Genomic DNA, 18951 nt, shown 5'->3' on the forward strand with positions numbered 1-18951 from the left:
TGTGTCAAATGAATAATTAGTGGAAAGAGATCAATTTAACTTTGATTTTGTTGGGCATGAGACTTGAGCTCTGAGTGAGAACTTACCTTGGTGTCTTCTTTCTGTGTAGCATTTAGAAATACAACTTTTATTTCTTTCTTCTAACTGTAGATGGTTTTTACCAAATTCATTTTGTACAGAGCTATAGTTCAATGTGTTCAGTTTCAGCTGACACCATCCATAGTTACAAAACAATCTTACTAAGTTCTACCAACATTATTTTCTTCAATTGCTCATTTCTTTCTGGGCATGAATAGGAGAATTGAGTTTGTGTCCCGGCTGTCTCAATACATTTCTACGATACATTTACTGTAGTACCACATGAACTTATCAAGATAAAATTATTAACATATATAGTGTCATTTAGTGCATTAATGGGAATTCATATACGAGGTAATTGAGGAGTGTTTGGCAGTTTATAGTAGCTTCTTTTTTTTGACAATGACATGTGGCCAGGTGTTTGTAATTGTAGATAAAACTGTTGATGACCTGTGGCCAGGTGCTTGTAATTGTAGATAAAACTGTTGATGTTTGAATTTTCAAATCATATTTTGAATTGATATGTTACTTCAAGAGCTGTTTATTATTATCACCTCAGTTAGGTGTCCTGTCCAACCCTGTGAATCACAATCTTCAAGTTATATGAAAACTATATTTAGTTTTAAAATAAAGATATCTACATAACTGAAAAAACTCAAATCAGTCCTCAGACATGTATTTCATCTGTTAATATCTTTGATATTGATTAGAAGTAGTATATTTGAATCTGCAAAATGCTCTGAAAAGCTCAAAGATAAGAACTAGGAAAAGTAAGTTGGGCTAGGTATGTCTTATTTATTGTACTTACTCTGAAAAATAGATTGCAAATTATTATCATGATTTATTTTACTTAAGAAATATTTTCTTCTTGTAGTCATTGTGATTGGTAATTTTTCATCACAAAATTATGAAATCAGCTGCACCAGACACATTGTTAAGAGTAGAGTAGAGCAGGTATGATTTACAGTGTACACTCGGAGGTAATGCCCTATTAGCACGACAGTTAAGGGATGCTCCATGAATAATAACCTTTAGAGTCAAAAGGCATGATATGCTTAGAATTAGATAATGCCTTAAGCATATAAAACCTAAGTCTGTAATTTGCTAGTAACCCTGGTCAACAAATTTTTTACTTATTTTTTATTTTTCTGTCCCAAAGCCGAGAATAGATGGACCTTATATTACTTTTTGTGCTGAATTTGAGTATGTTTTCTATTGGGCATGATTTTTTAAGTGACAGAGTGTACGCTACCCTTACTCAGAATAATTGGATTGTATAGTGAGTTTATATTACCCATTCATAAACAAGGCTGGTATTACACTTAAAAACCTACCTCTTGAATGTAGAAGTGTACAATTTTCAGCAATATTTGGCCTTAGGAACACCCCTCCTTAGTGTCCAGTGTAATCTGCCAACACAGAAGGGCTCCACTTTCCTTTGTACTGCTTTTCAGTGTCCAAAATGTCCTGGTGAAATCTTTCACCATGCATATCGCTGACTGCCCCAAGATTTTCCAGGAAAGAGTCTAAGTGTGAGTCCAGAATGTGGATTTTTAGACTCATATTTCACCCCAGAGCTTTAGTTGAAGTCAATAGATCTCTTATAACATCTCAGTAGTGATTCTACAAAAGATCTTTGCAAACTCTCTTAAATTACAGCTATGCACTTTTTTTTAACTTCATTTAGCTCATCATCGAACTTTTCATCTCAAAATAGTTCCCTGATATATGGTCCTACAAAAATACCATCCTTGATTTTTGCATCACTGATTCTGAGGAATTTATTTCTCAAATATATGAATCCATGGCCAGTTCTATCCATACCTTTAACAAAGTTCTTCTTCAACCCAAGCTTAATGTGCAAAGGAGGCAGATGAATTTCCTTAAGATCAACAAGAGTAGGATTGATGACATTCTTCCACCATGGAGTCAGTGATGTTTGATTTTTCTTGTCCTGGCTGTCCCACTCACAGAGGAAACAACAGAACTTCGTGTAACCAAGTTGCATTCTGACTAAATTGCTTCAAAGGTTGGATCATATTGTCCTCTACTTGGTCTACTTTCTCATCACCAGACTCATCTTCACCTGATGTCATGTATGTTTCTTGAAGGCTCTGGCATAGGTGATTCCTGACTGTGAGGTAAATTAGGATATTTAACAGTATGCATGGATTTTGATGTTATATCATTTATATTTTTCAGGCAGAAATAGCAATCCGAAGCATAATCTTTGGGCTCTTCCCAAACCATAGGGATGGCAAAAGACATATGACATGAATCTTTTGCCCATATTGTGAGAAGCCTGACACATGACACAACAAATCTGGGGGGACCAACTTTTATCCAGGTTACCCTCTTTACAACCAAAGTAACGCTCATAGCATTTTTTTAATGAGGGGTTTGAAAGAATGTTTTTGCATTATGAATGTCAGTTACCCACAGATGTAGCAGAAAGAATTAGGACTATTTACACAGTTTCTAGGCATTATAATGGATGATTGGGTATCAGCACAACACTTGAATACACAAAAGCACAATCTGTCAACAGAGTGTAAAAGACAATGTTTACACATTGAGATCTTGTCTGCAACTGACAGAGATATGCTACTCAGGAGTGGCCACTGTTTGAAAGTCCGAACATTTCCAGTTGTGTTTCTGTAGACCTCTGGTGACTCATTTATCAAGGGTTGTGTTTTCAAAAAGAGGCTATTGCACTTTACAATGAAAATAGCTGTTTGTTAAACTATTTGTTCAAATGCTCCGTAAAGCACTGGTGCATATATATTGTATGTAATGATATGCGGGTGTGCTGCAACAAAAAGACTGTGGGTGATGGAGATATTCTGAAAATATATTTGGATTCATCGTGCAAAAATTACATAAGAAGTATTTTTTTTTTCCATGGGACAGAACTTTTGTTGACCAGTGTAATCATCAGGATGTCATTGGATGCACAGTAGAGAAATTTATGAAGGCCTTGGTAGCTACATGGTATTGTGGGCCCCAGGTCCCTTTCAAAAACCTAACTCAGCAGCCTGAGCCAAACCAGGGCTGTGGTGGTAACAGGTTCTCAAAAGCTTCTCAAAGATAAGCCGATTATGGTTGATAGTTCTAGTGAAACCTCTTGTTTTGTGCTAAGGAAGTGTACAGAAACACTGGACCGATCAGGCTGCCTGAAATATTGTTGATTTTTTTTTTTAAAGAGGGTATATTGCCAAAGGAGTTGAAGACCGCTTTGTGCCAGCAGTAGTGTCAAATTTATTTTGCAGAATAGATTGTTCCTGCTTTTAAGAAAGGAGATTGAGAGATCGTGCTGGCTTACGAACTCTTCTCATTAAGAATGATCAGTTGAACATTGGAAAAGATGATCAGGAACTTGCAAAGATAAGATTATATGATATAGAGACATGAGTTTAGGATAAAGAGGTTATGCAAAACAAATATCTTTGACGTGTGAGAGAATGAGCTTGTTTTCAAAAAATGGAGATTGATTGTAGTGTCTAGACTGTTAGGTGGTATTTGATAATTGCTACATGGGGGCTTAGTTGATAAGCTGGTGGGCAAGCTTATGGGGAAGGTTACTCCTTCAGTGGATTGATAGTTATCTTACTGGAAGGGAACATAGGATGGATATCAAATGAGCCTTCTCAAAATGGATTAGTGTCACCATTAATGTGCTGTAGGACTCGGTCATGGGACCATTACTCATCATGGAATATTTAAGTGACTTCCCAGAAGAACTGGACTCATACCTGACTGTGTTTTTTGCCGAAGCCAAGAATAATGAGGATTGCATCAGTGTACAAAGGAACTTGGACAATCTCCATGAATGGTCTGTTACATGTACTACATGGTTGATATAATTCAGTTCAGATAAATCTAAAGTGATGAAAATGGGACACATTTAAAAAAAAGCATCGATATGAATTTGATTTTTTATTTATTTATTTTATTTTTGCTTTGTCGCTGTCTCCCACATTAGCGAGGTAGCGCAAGTAAACAGACGAAAGAATGGCCCAACCCACCCACATACACATGTATATACATACATGTCCACACACTGCAAATATACATACCTATACATCTCAACGTATACATATATATACACACACAGATATTTTTTTTTTTTTCTTTTTTGCTTTGTCGCTGTCTCCCGCGTTTGCGAGGTAGCGCAAGGAAACAGACGAAAGAAATGGCCCAACCCACCCCCATACACATGTATATACATACGTCCACACACGCAAATATACATACCTACACAGCTTTCCATGGTTTACCCCAGACGCTTCACATGCCTTGATTCAATCCACTGACAGCACGTCAACCCCGGTATACCACATCGCTCCAATTCACTCTATTCCTTGCCCTCCTTTCACCCTCCTGCATGTTCAGGCCCCGATCACACAAGATCTTTTTCACTCTATCTTTCCACCTCCAATTTGGTCTCCCTCTTCTCCTCGTTCCCTCCACCTCCGACACATATATCCTCTTGGTCAATCTTTCCTCACTCATTCTCTCCATGTGACCAAACCATTTCAAAACACCCTCTTCTGTTCTCTCAATCACGCTCTTTTTATTTCCACACATCTCTCTTACCCTTACGTTACTTACTCGATCAAACCACCTCACACCACACATTGTCCTCAAACATCTCATTTCCAGCACATTCATCCTCCTGCGCACAACTCTATCCATAGTCCACGCCTCGCAACCATACAACAATGTTGGAACCACTATTCCTTCAAACATACCCATATATATATATATATATATTATTATATATACATTGAAGAATGTATGTGAGAAATACTTAGAAAAGCAAATGGATTTGTATGTAGCATTTATGGATCTGGACAAGGCATATGATAGAGTTGATAGAGATGCTCTGTGGAAGGTATTAAGAATATATGGTGTGGGAGGAAAGTTGTTAGAAGCAGTGAAAAGTTTTTATCGAGGATGTAAGGCATGTGTACGTGTAGGAAGAGAGGAAAGTGATTGGTTCTCAGTGAATGTAGGTTTGCGGCAGGGGTGTGTGATGTCTCCATGGTTGTTTAATTTGTTTATGGATGGGGTTGTTAGGGAGGTAAATGCAAGAGTTTTGGAAAGAGGGGCAAGTATGAAGTCTGTTGGGGATGAGAGAACTTGGGAAGTGAGTCAGTTGTTGTTTGCTGATGATACAGCGCTGGTGGCTGATTCATGTGAGAAACTGCAGAAGCTGGTGACTGAGTTTGGAAAAGTGTGTGGAAGAAGAAAGTTAAGAGTAAATGTGAATAAGAGCAAGGTTATTAGGTACAGTAGGGTTGAGGGTCAAGTCAATTGGGAGGTGAGTTTGAATGGAGAAAAACTGGAGGAAGTGAAGTGTTTTAGATATCTGGGAGTGGATCTGGCAGCGGATGGAACCATGGAAGCGGAAGTAGATCATAGGGTGGGGGAGGGGGCGAAAATCCTGGGGGCCTTGAAGAATGTGTGGAAGTCGAGAACATTATCTCGGAAAGCAAAAATGGGTATGTTTGAAGGAATAGTGGTTCCAACAATGTTGTATGGTTGCGAGGCGTGGGCTATGGATAGAGTTGTGCGCAGGAGGATGGATGTGCTGGAAATGAGATGTTTGAGGACAATGTGTGGTGTGAGGTGGTTTGATCGAGTGAGTAACGTAAGGGTAAGAGAGATGTGTGGAAATAAAAAGAGCGTGGTTGAGAGAGCAGAAGAGGGTGTTTTGAAGTGGTTTGGGCACATGGAGAGGATGAGTGAGGAAAGATTGACAAGAGGATATATGTGTCGGAGGTGGAGGGAACAAGGAGAAGAGGGAGACCAAATTGGATGTGGAAAGATGGAGTGAAAAAGATTTTGTGTGATCGGGGCCTGAACATGCAGGAGGGTGAAAGGAGGGCAAGGAATAGAGTGAATTGGAGCGATGTGGTATACCGGGGTTGACGTGCTGTCAGTGGATTGAAGCAAGGCATGTGAAGCGTCTGGGGTAAACCATGGAAAGCTGTGTAGGTATGTATATTTGCGTGTGTGGACGTATGTATATACATGTGTATGGGGGGGGTTGGGCCATTTCTTCCGTCTGTTTCCTTGCGCTACCTCGCAAACGCGGGAGACAGCGACAAAGTATAATAATAATAATAATAATAATATATAATATATATATATATATTATTATATAATATTATATTATATATATATATATGCTTGTGGCATGAGAAGAGTGGGAGGTGGGCTGTTTAGAAAGGGTAGTGAGTGGTGGGATGAAGAAGTAAGAGTATTAGTGAAAGAGAAGAGAGAGGCATTTGGACGATTTTTGCAGGGAAAAAATGCAATTGAGTGGGAGAAGTATAAAAGAAAGAGACAGGAGGTCAAGAGAAAGGTGCAAGAGGTGAAAAAAAGGGCAAATGAGAGTTGGGGTGAGAGACTATCAGTAAATTTTAGGGAGAATAAAAAGATGTTCTGGAAGGAGGTAAATAGGGTGCGTAAGACAAGGGAGCAAATGGGAACTTCAGTGAAGGGCGTAAATGGGGAGGTGATAACAAGTAGCGGTGATGTGAGAAGGAGATGGAATGAGTATTTTGAAGGTTTGTTGAATGTGTCTGATGACAGAGTGGCAGATATAGGGTGTTTTGGTCGAGGTGGTGTGCAAAGTGAGAGGGTTAGGGAAAATGATTTGGTAAACAGAGAAGAGGTAGTAAAAGCTTTGCGGAAGATGAAAGCCGGCAAGGCAGCAGGTTTGGATGGTATTGCAGTGGAATTTATTAAGAAAGGGGGTGACTGTATTGTTGACTGGTTGGTAAGGTTATTTAATGTATGTATGACTCATGGTGAGGTGCCTGAGGATTGGCGGAATGCGTGCATAGTGCCATTGTACAAAGGCAAAGGGGATAAGAGTGAGTGCTCAAATTACAGAGGTATAAGTTTGTTGAGTATTCCTGGTAAATTATATGGGAGGGTATTGATTGAGAGGGTGAAGGCATGTACAGAGCATCAGATTGGGGAAGAGCAGTGCGGTTTCAGAAGTGGTAGAGGATGTGTGGATCAGGTGTTTGCTTTGAAGAATGTATGTGAGAAATACTTAGAAAAGCAAATGGATTTGTATGTAGCATTTATGGATCTGGAGAAGGCATATGATAGAGTTGATAGAGATGCTCTGTGGAAGGTATTAAGAATATATGGTGTGGGAGGCAAGTTGTTAGAAGCAGTGAAAAGTTTTTATCGAGGATGTAAGGCATGTGTACGTGTAGGAAGAGAGGAAAGTGATTGGTTCTCAGTGAATGTAGGTTTGCGGCAGGGGTGTGTGATGTCTCCATGGTTGTTTAATTTGTTTATGGATGGGGTTGTAAGGGAGGTAAATGCAAGAGTCCTGGAAAGAGGGGCAAGTATGAAGTCTGTTGGGGATGAGAGAGCTTGGGAAGTGAGTCAGTTGTTGTTCGCTGATGATACAGCGCTGGTGGCTGATTCATGTGAGAAACTGCAGAAGCTGGTGACTGAGTTTGGTAAAGTGTGTGGAAGAAGAAAGTTGAGAGTAAATGTGAATAAGAGCAAGGTTATTAGGTACAGTAGGGGTGAGGGTCAAGTCAATTGGGAGGTGAGTTTGAATGGAGAAAAACTGGAGGAAGTGAAGTGTTTTAGATATCTGGGAGTGGATCTGTCAGCGGATGGAACCATGGAAGCGGAAGTGGATCATAGGGTGGGGGAGGGGGCGAAAATTTTGGGAGCCTTGAAAAATGTGTGGAAGTCGAGAACATTATCTCGGAAAGCAAAAATGGGTATGTTTGAGGGAATAGTGGTTCCAACAATGTTGTATGGTTGCGAGGCGTGGGCTATGGATAGAGATGTGCGCAGGAGGATGGATGTGCTGGAAATGAGATGTTTGAGGACAATGTGTGGTGTGAGGTGGTTTGATCGAGTAAGTAACGTAAGGGTAAGAGAGATGTGTGGAAATAAAAAGAGCGTGGTTGAGAGAGCAGAAGAGGGTGTTTTGAAATGGTTTGGGCACATGGAGAGAATGAGTGAGGAGAGATTGACCAAGAGGATATATGTGTCGGAGGTGGAGGGAACGAGGAGAAGAGGGAGACCAAATTGGAGGTGGAAAGATGGAGTGAAAAAGATTTTGTGTGATCGGGGCCTGAACATGCAGGAGGGTGAAAGGAGGGCAAGAAATAGAGTGAATTGGAGTCATGTGGTATACAGGGGTTGACGTGCTGTCAGTGGATTGAAGCAAGGCATGTGAAGCGTCTGGGGTAAACCATGGAAAGCTGTGTAGGTATGTATATTTGCGTGTGTGGACGTGTGTATGTACATGTGTATGGGGGGGGGGTTGGGCCATTTCTTTCGTCTGTTTCCTTGCGCTACCTCGCAAACGCGGGAGACAGCGACAAAGTATAAAAAAAAAAAAAAAAAAAAAAAAATATATATATATATATATATATATATATATATATATATATATATATATATATATATATATTCCCCGGGGATAGGGGAGAAAGAATGCTTCCCACGTATTCCCTGCGTGTCGTAGAAGGCGACTAAAAGCGAAGGGAGCGGGGGGCTGGAAATCCTCCCCTCTCGTTTTTTTTTTTTTTTTTTTTTTCCAAAGAAGGAACAGAGAAGAGGGCCAGGTGAGGATATTCCCTCAAAGGCCCAGTCCTCTGTTCTTAAACGCTACCTCGCTATCGCGGGCATTGGCGAATAGTATGAAATATATATATATATATATATATATATATATATATATATATATATATATACATATATATATATATATATATATATATATATATATATATATATATATATATATATATATATATATATTCCCTCAGAGGCCCAGTCCTCTGTTCTTAACGCTACCCTGCTAACGTGGGAAATGGCGGATAGTTTGAAAGAAAAAGAAAAATATATATATATATATATATATATATATATATATATATATATATATATTTTTTTTTTTTTTTTTTTTTTTTCATACTATTCGCTATTTCCCGCGATAGCGAGGTAGCGTTAAGAACAGAGGACTGGGCCTTTGAGGGAATATCCTCACCTGGACCTTTTCCCTTGTTCCTTCTTTTGGGGGGGGAAAAAAAAAAAAAATAAAAAAAGAGAGGGGAGGGTTCCCAGCCCCCCCCTCCTTTCCCCTTTTTGTCGCCTTCTACGACACGCAGGGGAATACGTGGGAAGTATTCTTTCTCCCCTATCCCAGGGAAATTTTAAATATATAATATATATATATATATATATAAATATAAAATAAATATTATATATATATATATATATTTAGGAAAATGATTTGGTAAACAGAGAAGAGGTAGTAGAGGCTTTCGGAAGATTTAAGCCGGCAAGGCAGCAGGTTTGGATGGTATTGCAGTGGAATTTATTTAAAAAAAAGGGGTGACTGTATTGTTGATGGTTGGTAAGGTTATTTAATGTATGTATGACTCACGGTGAGGTGCCTGAGGATGGCGGAATGCGTGCATAGTGCCATTGTTCAAAGGCAAAGGGGGTAAGAGTGAGTGCTCAATTACAGAAAGGGATAAGTTGTTGATATTCCCGGTAAATTATATGGGAGGGTATTTTTGAAGGGGGGAAAGCATGTAACAAGCATAGATTGGGGAAGGCGTGTGGTTTAGAAGTGGTAGGAAATTTTGGGGGATCGGTGTTTGCTTGAAAAATGTATGTGAGAAAATTTAAAAAAGCAAAGGGTTTTATGTAATTTTGGATTGGAAAAGGATTGATAGGTTGATGAGATTTCTGTGGAATTTAAGAATATATGGTGGGGGGGCAAGTTTTTTGAAGCGGGAAAAAGTTTTTTGAGGATGTAAGGCATGTGTACGTGTGGGAAGAGGGAAAAAGTGTGGTTTCGGGAATGTAGGTTTGTGGCGGGGGTGTGTGATGTCTCCATGGTTTTTAATTGTTTATGGATGGGGTTGTTAGGGGGGTGAATGCAAGAAGTTTTGGAAAGAGGGGCAAGTATAAAGTCTGTTGGGGATGAGAGAGCTTGGGAAGTGAGTCAGTTGTTGTTCGCTGATGATACAGCGCTGGTGGCTGATTCTGTGAAAAAACTGCAGAAGTGGTGACTGAGTTTGGTAAAGTGTGGGGAAAGAAGAAAGTTAAGAGTAAATGTGAAAAAGAGAAGGGTTTTATTAGGTACAGTAGGGTTGAGGGTCAAGTCAATTGGGAGGTGAGTTTGAATGGAGAAAAACTGGAGGAAGTGAAGTGTTTTAGATATCTGGAGTGGATCGGGCAGCGTAGGGAACCATGGAAGCGGAAGTGGATCATAGGGTGGGGGGGGGGCGAAAATCTGGGGGCCTTGAAGAATGTGTGGAAGTCGAGAACATTATCTGGGAAAGCAAAAAGGGAGTATGTTTGAAGGAATAGGGGTTTCCCAAAACATGTTGTATGGTTGCGAGGGCGTGGGCTATGGATAAGTTGTGCGCAGGGGGATGGATGTGCTGGAAATGAGATGTTTGAGGACAATGTTGGTGTGAGGTGGTTTGATCGAGTAAGTAACATAGGGTAAGAGAGATGTGTGGAAATAAAAAGAGCGGGGTTTGAGAGAGCAGAAGAGGGTGTTTTGAAGTGGTTTGGCCCCATGGAGAGAATGAGTGGGGAAAGATTGACCAAGAGGATATATGTGTCGGGGGTTTGGAGGGAACGAGGAGAAGAGGGAGACCATGTATATAATATATGATATTATCCCTGGGGATAAGGGTGAAAAAATAATTCCCATGCTTCCTGGTGTCGTAGAAAGGGGCTAGAGGGACGGGAGCGGGGGCAGAAACCCTCCCTCTTGTATTTTTTTAACTTTCTAAAATGGGAAACAGAAGAAGGAGTCACGCGGGGGTGCCATCTCCTCAATGGCTCAGATTGGGGTGCCTAAATGTGGTGGATTAACAAGATGTAAAAAAGAGATTAGTTATTTATGTTTGAGGAAAGGAACCGGATGTTTTGCTCTGAGTGAACGAAGCTCAAGGGTAAGGGGAAGGTGGTTTGGGAATGTCTTGGGGGTAAAGTCAGGGGGTTTGTGAGAGGACCCAAAAGCAAGGGAAGGAGTAGCAGTACTCCTGAAACAGGAGTTGTGGAAGTATGTGATAGATTGGAAGAAAGTAAATTCTCGATTAATATGGGTAAAACTGAAAGTTGATGGAGAGAGGTGGGTGATTATTGGTGCATATGCACCTGGGCATGAGAAGAAAGATCATGAGAGGCAAGTGTTTTGGGAGCAGCTGAATGAGTGTGTTAGTGGTTTTGATGCACGAGACCGGGTTATAGTGATGGGTGATTTGAATGCAAAGGTGAGTAATGTGGCAGTTGAGGGAATAATTGGTATACATGGGGTGTTCAGTGTTGTAAATGGAAATGGTGAAGAGCTTGTAGATTTATGTGCTGAAAAAGGACTGATGATTGGGAATACCTGGTTTAAAAAGCGAGATATACATAAGTATACTTATGTAAGTAGGAGAGATGGCCAGAGAGCGTTATTGGATTACGTGTTAATTGACAGGCGCGCGAAAGAGAGACTTTTGGATGTTAATGTGCTGAGAGGTGCAACTGGAGGGATGTCTGATCATTATCTTGTGGAGGCTAAGGTGAAGATTTGTATGGGTTTTCAGAAAAGAAGGAGTGAATGTTGGGGTGAAGAGGGTGGTGAGAGTAAGTGAGCTTGGGAAGGAGACTTGTGTGAGGAAGTACCAGGAGAGACTGAGTACAGAATGGAAAAAGGTGAGAACAATGGAAGTAAGGGGAGTGGGGGAGGAATGGGATGTATTTAGGGAATCAGTGATGGATTGCGCAAAAGATGCTTGTGGCATGAGAAGAGTGGGAGGTGGGTTGATTAGAAAGGGTAGTGAGTGGTGGGATGAAGAAGTAAGAGTATTAGTGAAAGAGAAGAGAGAGGCATTTGGACGATTTTTGCAGGGAAAAAATGCAATTGAGTGGGAGAAGTATAAAAGAAAGAGACAGGAGGTCAAGAGAAAGGTGCAAGAGGTGAAAAAAAGGGCAAATGAGAGTTGGGGTGAGAGAGTATCAGTAAATTTTAGGGAGAATAAAAAGATGTTCTGGAAGGAGGTAAATAAGGTGCGTAAGACAAGGGAGCAAATGGGAACTTCAGTGAAGGGCGCAAATGGGGAGGTGATAACAAGTAGTGGTGATGTGAGAAGGAGATGGAGTGAGTATTTTGAAGGTTTGTTGAATGTGTTTGATGATAGAGTGGCAGATATAGGGTGTTTTGGTCGAGGTGGTGTGCAAAGTGAGAGGGTTAGGGAAAATGATTTGGTAAACAGAGAAGAGGTAGTAAAAGCTTTGCGGAAGATGAAAGCCGGCAAGGCAGCAGGTTTGGATGGTATTGCAGTGGAATTTATTAAGAAAGGGGGTGACTGTATTGTTGACTGGTTGGTAAGGTTATTTAATGTATGTATGACTCATGGTGAGGTGCCTGAGGATTGGCGGAATGCGTGCATAGTGCCATTGTACAAAGGCAAAGGGGATAAGAGTGAGTGCTCAAATTACAGAGGTATAAGTTTGTTGAGTATTCCTGGTAAATTATATGGGAGGGTATTGATTGAGAGGGTGAAGGCATGTACAGAGCATCAGATTGGGGAAGAGCAGTGTGGTTTCAGAAGTGGTAGAGGATGTGTGGATCAGGTGTTTGCTTTGAAGAATGTATGTGAGAAATACTTAGAAAAGCAAATGGATTTGTATGTAGCATTTATGGATCTGGAGAAGGCATATGATAGAGTTGATAGAGATGCTCTGTGGAAGGTATTAAGAATATATGGTGTGGGAGGCAAGTTGTTAGAAGCAGTGAAAAGTTTTTATCGAGGATGTAAGGCATGTGTACGTGTAGGAAGAGAGGAAAGTGATTGGTTCTCAGTGAATGTAGGTTTGCGGCAGGGGTGTGTGATGTCTCCATGGTTGTTTAATTTGTTTATGGATGGGGTTGTTAGGGAGGTGAATGCAAGAGTTCTGGAAAGAGGGGCAAGTATGAAGTCTGTTGGGGATGAGAGAGCTTGGGAAGTGAGTCAGTTGTTGTTCGCTGATGATACAGCGCTGGTGGCTGATTCATGTGAGAAACTGCAGAAGCTGGTGACTGAGTTTGGTAAAGTGTGTGAAGAAGAAAGTTAAGAGTAAATGTGAATAAGAGCAAGGTTATTAGGTACAGTAGGGGTTGAGGGTCAAGTCAATTGGGAGGTGAGTTTGAATGGAGAAAAACTGGAGGAAGTGAAGTGTTTTAGATATCTGGGAGTGGATCTGTCAGCGGATGGAACCATGGAAGCGGAAGTGGATCATAGGGTGGGGGAGGGGGCGAAAATTCTGGGAGCCTTGAAGAATGTGTGGAAGTCGAGAACATTATCTCGGAAAGCAAAAATGGGTATGTTTGAAGGAATAGTGGTTCCAACAATGTTGTATGGTTGCGAGGCGTGGGCTATGGATAGAGTTGTGCGCAGGAGGATGGATGTGCTGGAAATGAGATGTTTGAGGACAATGTGTGGTGTGAGGTGGTTTGATCGAGTAAGTAACGTAAGGGTAAGAGAGATGTGTGGAAATAAAAAGAGCGTGGTTGAGAGAGCAGAAGAGGGTGTTTTGAAATGGTTTGGGCACATGGAGAGAATGAGTGAGGAGAGATTGACCAAGAGGATATATGTGTCGGAGGTGGAGGGAACGAGGAGAAGAGGGAGACCAAATTGGAGGTGGAAAGATGGAGTGAAAAAGATTTTGTGTGATCGGGGCCTGAACATGCAGGAGGGTGAAAGGAGGGCAAGGAATAGAGTGAATTGGAGCGATGTGGTATACAGGGGTTGACGTGCTGTCAGTGGATTGAAGCAAGGCATGTGAAGCGTCTGGGGTAAACCATGGAAAGCTGTGTAGGTATGTATATTTGCGTGTGTGGACGTGTGTATGTACATGTGTATGGGGGGGGGGTTGGGCCATTTCTTTCGTCTGTTTCCTTGCGCTACCTCGCAAACGCGGGAGACAGCGACAAAGTATAAAAAAAAAAAAAAAAAAAAAAAAAATATATATATATATATATATATATATATATATATATATATATATATATATATATATATATATTCCCCGGGGATAGGGGAGAAAGAATGCTTCCCACGTATTCCCTGCGTGTCGTAGAAGGCGACTAAAAGCGAAGGGAGCGGGGGGCTGGAAATCCTCCCCTCTCGTTTTTTTTTTTTTTTTTTTTTTTCCAAAGAAGGAACAGAGAAGAGGGCCAGGTGAGGATATTCCCTCAAAGGCCCAGTCCTCTGTTCTTAACGCTACCTCGCTATCGCGGGCATTGGCGAATAGTATGAAATATATATATATATATATATATATATATATATATATATATATATATATATACATATATATATATATATATATATATATATATATATATATATATATATATATATATATATATATATTCCCTCAGAGGCCCAGTCCTCTGTTCTTAACGCTACCCTGCTAACGTGGGAAATGGCGGATAGTTTGAAAGAAAAAGAAAAATATATATATATATATATATATATATATATATATATATATATATATTTTTTTTTTTTTTTTTTTTTTTCATACTATTCGCTATTTCCCGCGATAGCGAGGTAGCGTTAAGAACAGAGGACTGGGCCTTTGAGGGAATATCCTCACCTGGACCTCTCCTCTGTTCCTTCTTTTGGAGAAAAAAAAAAAAAAATAAAAACGAGAGGGGAGGATTCCCAGCCCCCCACTCCCTTCCCTTTTAGTCGCCTTCTACGACACGCAGGGAATACGTGGGAAGTATTCTTTCTCCCCTATCCCCAGGGAATATATATATATATATATATATATATATATATATATATATATATATATATATATATATATATATATATTTAGGGAAAATGATTTGGTAAACAGAGAAGAGGTAGTAGAGGCTTTGCGGAAGATGAAAGCCGGCAAGGCAGCAGGTTTGGATGGTATTGCAGTGGAATTTATTAAAAAACGGGGTGACTGTATTGTTGACTGGTTGGTAAGGTTATTTAATGTATGTATGACTCACGGTGAGGTGCCTGAGGATTGGCGGAATGCGTGCATAGTGCCATTGTACAAAGGCAAAGGGGATAAGAGTGAGTGCTCAAATTACAGAGGTATAAGTTTGTTGAGTATTCCTGGTAAATTATATGGGAGGGTATTGATTGAGAGGGTGAAAGCATGTACAGAGCATCAGATTGGGGAAGAGCAGTGTGGTTTCAGAAGTGGTAGAGAATGTGTGGATCAGGTGTTTGCTTTGAAGAATGTATGTGAGAAATACTTAGAAAAGCAAATGGATTTGTATGTAGCATTTATGGATCTGGAGAAGGCATATGATAGAGTTGATAGAGATTCTCTGTGGAAGGTATTAAGAATATATGGTGTGGGAGGCAAGTTGTTAGAAGCAGTGAAAAGTTTTTATCGAGGATGTAAGGCATGTGTACGTGTAGGAAGAGAGGAAAGTGATTGGTTCTCAGTGAATGTAGGTTTGTGGCAGGGGTGTGTGATGTCTCCATGGATGTTTAATTTGTTTATGGATGGGGTTGTTAGGGAGGTGAATGCAAGAGTTTTGGAAAGAGGGGCAAGTATGAAGTCTGTTGGGGATGAGAGAGCTTGGGAAGTGAGTCAGTTGTTGTTCGCTGATGATACAGCGCTGGTGGCTGATTCATGTGAGAAACTGCAGAAGCTGGTGACTGAGTTTGGTAAAGTGTGTGAAAGAAGAAAGTTAAGAGTAAATGTGAATAAGAGCAAGGTTATTAGGTACAGTAGGGTTGAGGGTCAAGTCAATTGGGAGGTGAGTTTGAATGGAGAAAAACTGGAGGAAGTGAAGTGTTTTAGATATCTGGGAGTGGATCTGGCAGCGTATGGAACCATGGAAGCGGAAGTGGATCATAGGGTGGGGGAGGGGGCGAAAATCCTGGGGGCCTTGAAGAATGTGTGGAAGTCGAGAACATTATCTCGGAAAGCAAAAATGAGTATGTTTGAAGGAATAGTGGTTCCAACAATGTTGTATGGTTGCGAGGCGTGGGCTATGGATAGAGTTGTGCGCAGGAGGATGGATGTGCTGGAAATGAGATGTTTGAGGACAATGTGTGGTGTGAGGTGGTTTGATCGAGTAAGTAACATAAGGGTAAGAGAGATGTGTGGAAATAAAAAGAGCGTGGTTGAGAGAGCAGAAGAGGGTGTTTTGAAGTGGTTTGGGCACATGGAGAGAATGAGTGAGGAAAGATTGACCAAGAGGATATATGTGTCGGAGGTGGAGGGAACGAGGAGAAGAGGGAGACCATGTATATATATATGTATATTATCCCTGGGGATAAGGGTGAAAAAATACTTCCCATGCATTCCTCGCGTGTCGTAGAAAGTGACTAGAGGGGACGGGAGCGGGGGGCCAGAAATCCTCCCCTCCTTGTATTTTTTTAACTTTCTAAAATGGGAAACAGAAGAAGGAGTCACGCGGGGAGTGCTCATCCTCCTCAAAGGCTCAGATTGGGGTGCCTAAATGTGTGTGGATGTAACCAAGATGTGAAAAAAGGAGAGATAGGTAGTATGTTTGAGGAAAGGAACCGGGATGTTTTGGCTCTGAGTGAAACGAAGCTCAAGGGTAAAGGGGAAGAGTGGTTTGGGAATGTCTTGGGAGTAAAGTCAGGGGTTAGTGAGAGGACAAGAGCAAGGGAAGGAGTAGCAGTACTCCTGAAACAGGAGTTGTGGAAGTATGTGATAGATTGGAAGAAAGTAAATTCTCGATTAATATGGGTAAAACTGAAAGTTGATGGAGAGAGATGGGTGATTATTGGTGCATATGCACCTGGGCATGAGAAGAAAGATCATGAGAGGCAAGTGTTTTGGGAGCAGCTGAATGAGTGTGTTAGTGGTTTTGATGCACGAGACCGGGTTATAGTGTTGGGTGATTTGAATGCAAAGGTGAGTAATGTGGCAGTTGAGGGAATAATTGGTATACATGTGGTGTTCAGTGCTGTAAATGGAAATGGTGAAGAGCTTGTAGATTTATGTGCTGAAAAAGGACTGATGATTGGGAATACCTGGTTTAAAAAGCGAGATATACATAAGTATACTTATGTAAGTAGGAGAGATGGCCAGGGAGCGTTATTGGATTACGTGTTAATTGACAGGCGCGCGAAAGAGAGACTTTTGGATGTTAATGTGCTGAGAGGTGCAACTGGAGGGATGTCTGATCATTATCTTGTGGAGGCTAAGGTGAAGATTTGTATGGGTTTTCAGAAAAGAAGGGTGAATGTTGGGGTGAAGAGGGTGGTGAGAGTAAGTGAGCTTGGGAAGGAGACTTGTGTGAGGAAGTACCAGGAGAGACTGAGAACAGAATGGAAAAAGGTGAGAACAATGGAAGTAAGGGGAGTGGGGGAGGAATGGGATGTATTTAGGGAATCAGTGATGGATTGCGCAAAAGATGCTTGTGGTATGAGAAGAGTGGGAGGTGGGTTGATTAGAAAGGGTAGTGAGTGGTGGGATGAAGAAGTAAGAGTATTAGTGAAAGAGAAGAGAGAGGCATTTGGACGATTTTTGCAGGGAAAAAATGCAATTGAGTGGGAGACGTATAAAAGAAAGAGACAGGAGGTCAAGAGAAAGGTGCAAGAGGTGAAAAAAGGGCAAATGAGAGTTGGGGTGAGAGAGTATCATTAAATTTTAGGGAGAATAAAAAGATGTTCTGGAAGGAGGTAAATAAAGTGCGTAAGACAAGGGAGCAAATGGGAACTTCAGTGAAGGGCGCAAATGGGGAGGTGATAACAAGTAGTGGTGATGTGAGAAGGAGATGGAGTGAGTATTTTGAAGGTTTGTTGAATGTGTTTGATGATAGAGTGGCAGATATAGGGTGTTTTGGTCGAGGTGGTGTGCAAAGTGCGAGGGTTAGGGAAAATGATTTGGTAAACAGAGAAGAGGTAGTAAAAGCTTTGCGGAAGATGAAAGCCGGCAAGGCAGCAGGTTTGGATGGTATTGCAGTGGAATTTATTAAAAAAGGGGGTGACTGTATTGTTGACTGGTTGGTAAGGTTATTTAATGTATGTATGTCTCATGGTGAGGTGCCTGAGGATTGGCGGAATGCGTGCATAGTGCCATTGTACAAAGGCAAAGGGGATAAGAGTGAGTGGAGTGAGTGCTCAAATTACAGAGGTATAAGTTTGTTGAGTATTCCTGGCAAATTATATGGGAGGGTATTGATTGAGAGGGTGAAGGCATGTACAGAGCATCAGATTGGGGAAGAGCAGTGTGGTTTCAGAAGTGGTAGAGGATGTGTGGATCAGGTGTTTGCTTTGAAGAATGTATGTGAGAAATACTTAGAAAAGCAAATGGATTTGTATGTAGCATTTATGGATCTGGAGAAGGCATATGATAGAGTTGATAGAGATGCTCTGTGGAAGGGATTAAGAATATATGGTGTGGGAGGAAAGTTGTTAGAAGCAGTGAAAAGTTTTTATCGAGGATGTAAGGCATGTGTACGTGCAGGAAGAGAGGAAAGTGATTGGTTCTCAGTGAATGTAGGTTTGCAGCAGGGGTGTGTGATGTCTCCATGGTTGTTTAATTTGTTTATGGATGGGTTGTTAGGGAGGTGAATGCAAGAGTTTTGGAAAGAGGGGCAAGTATGAAGTCTGTTGGGGATGAGAGAGCTTGGGAAGTGAGTCAGTTGTTGTTTGCTGATGATACAGCGCTGGTGGCTGATTCATGTGAGAAACTACAGAAGCTGGTGACTGAGTTTGGTAAAGTGTGTGAAAGAAGAAAGTTAAGAGTAAATGTGAATAAGAGCAAGGTTATTAGGTACAGTAGGGTTGAGGGTCAAGTCAATTGGGAGGTGAGTTTGAATGGAGAAAAACTGGAGGAAGTGAAGTG

At 41.0% G+C, this 18951-nt stretch overlaps 1 protein-coding gene across 2 annotated transcripts in view; it reads left to right on the plus strand.

The window, feature by feature from the left end:
• The window catches only part of LOC139745831 (integrin alpha-PS1-like), a 734318-nt gene that overhangs the window by 538690 nt on the left and 176677 nt on the right, over window positions 1-18951 (plus strand). The window lies entirely within an intron of this gene.

Source organism: Panulirus ornatus, chromosome 63 (genome assembly GCF_036320965.1).
Source record: "Panulirus ornatus isolate Po-2019 chromosome 63, ASM3632096v1, whole genome shotgun sequence".
Lineage (NCBI taxonomy): Eukaryota > Metazoa > Arthropoda > Malacostraca > Decapoda > Palinuridae > Panulirus > Panulirus ornatus.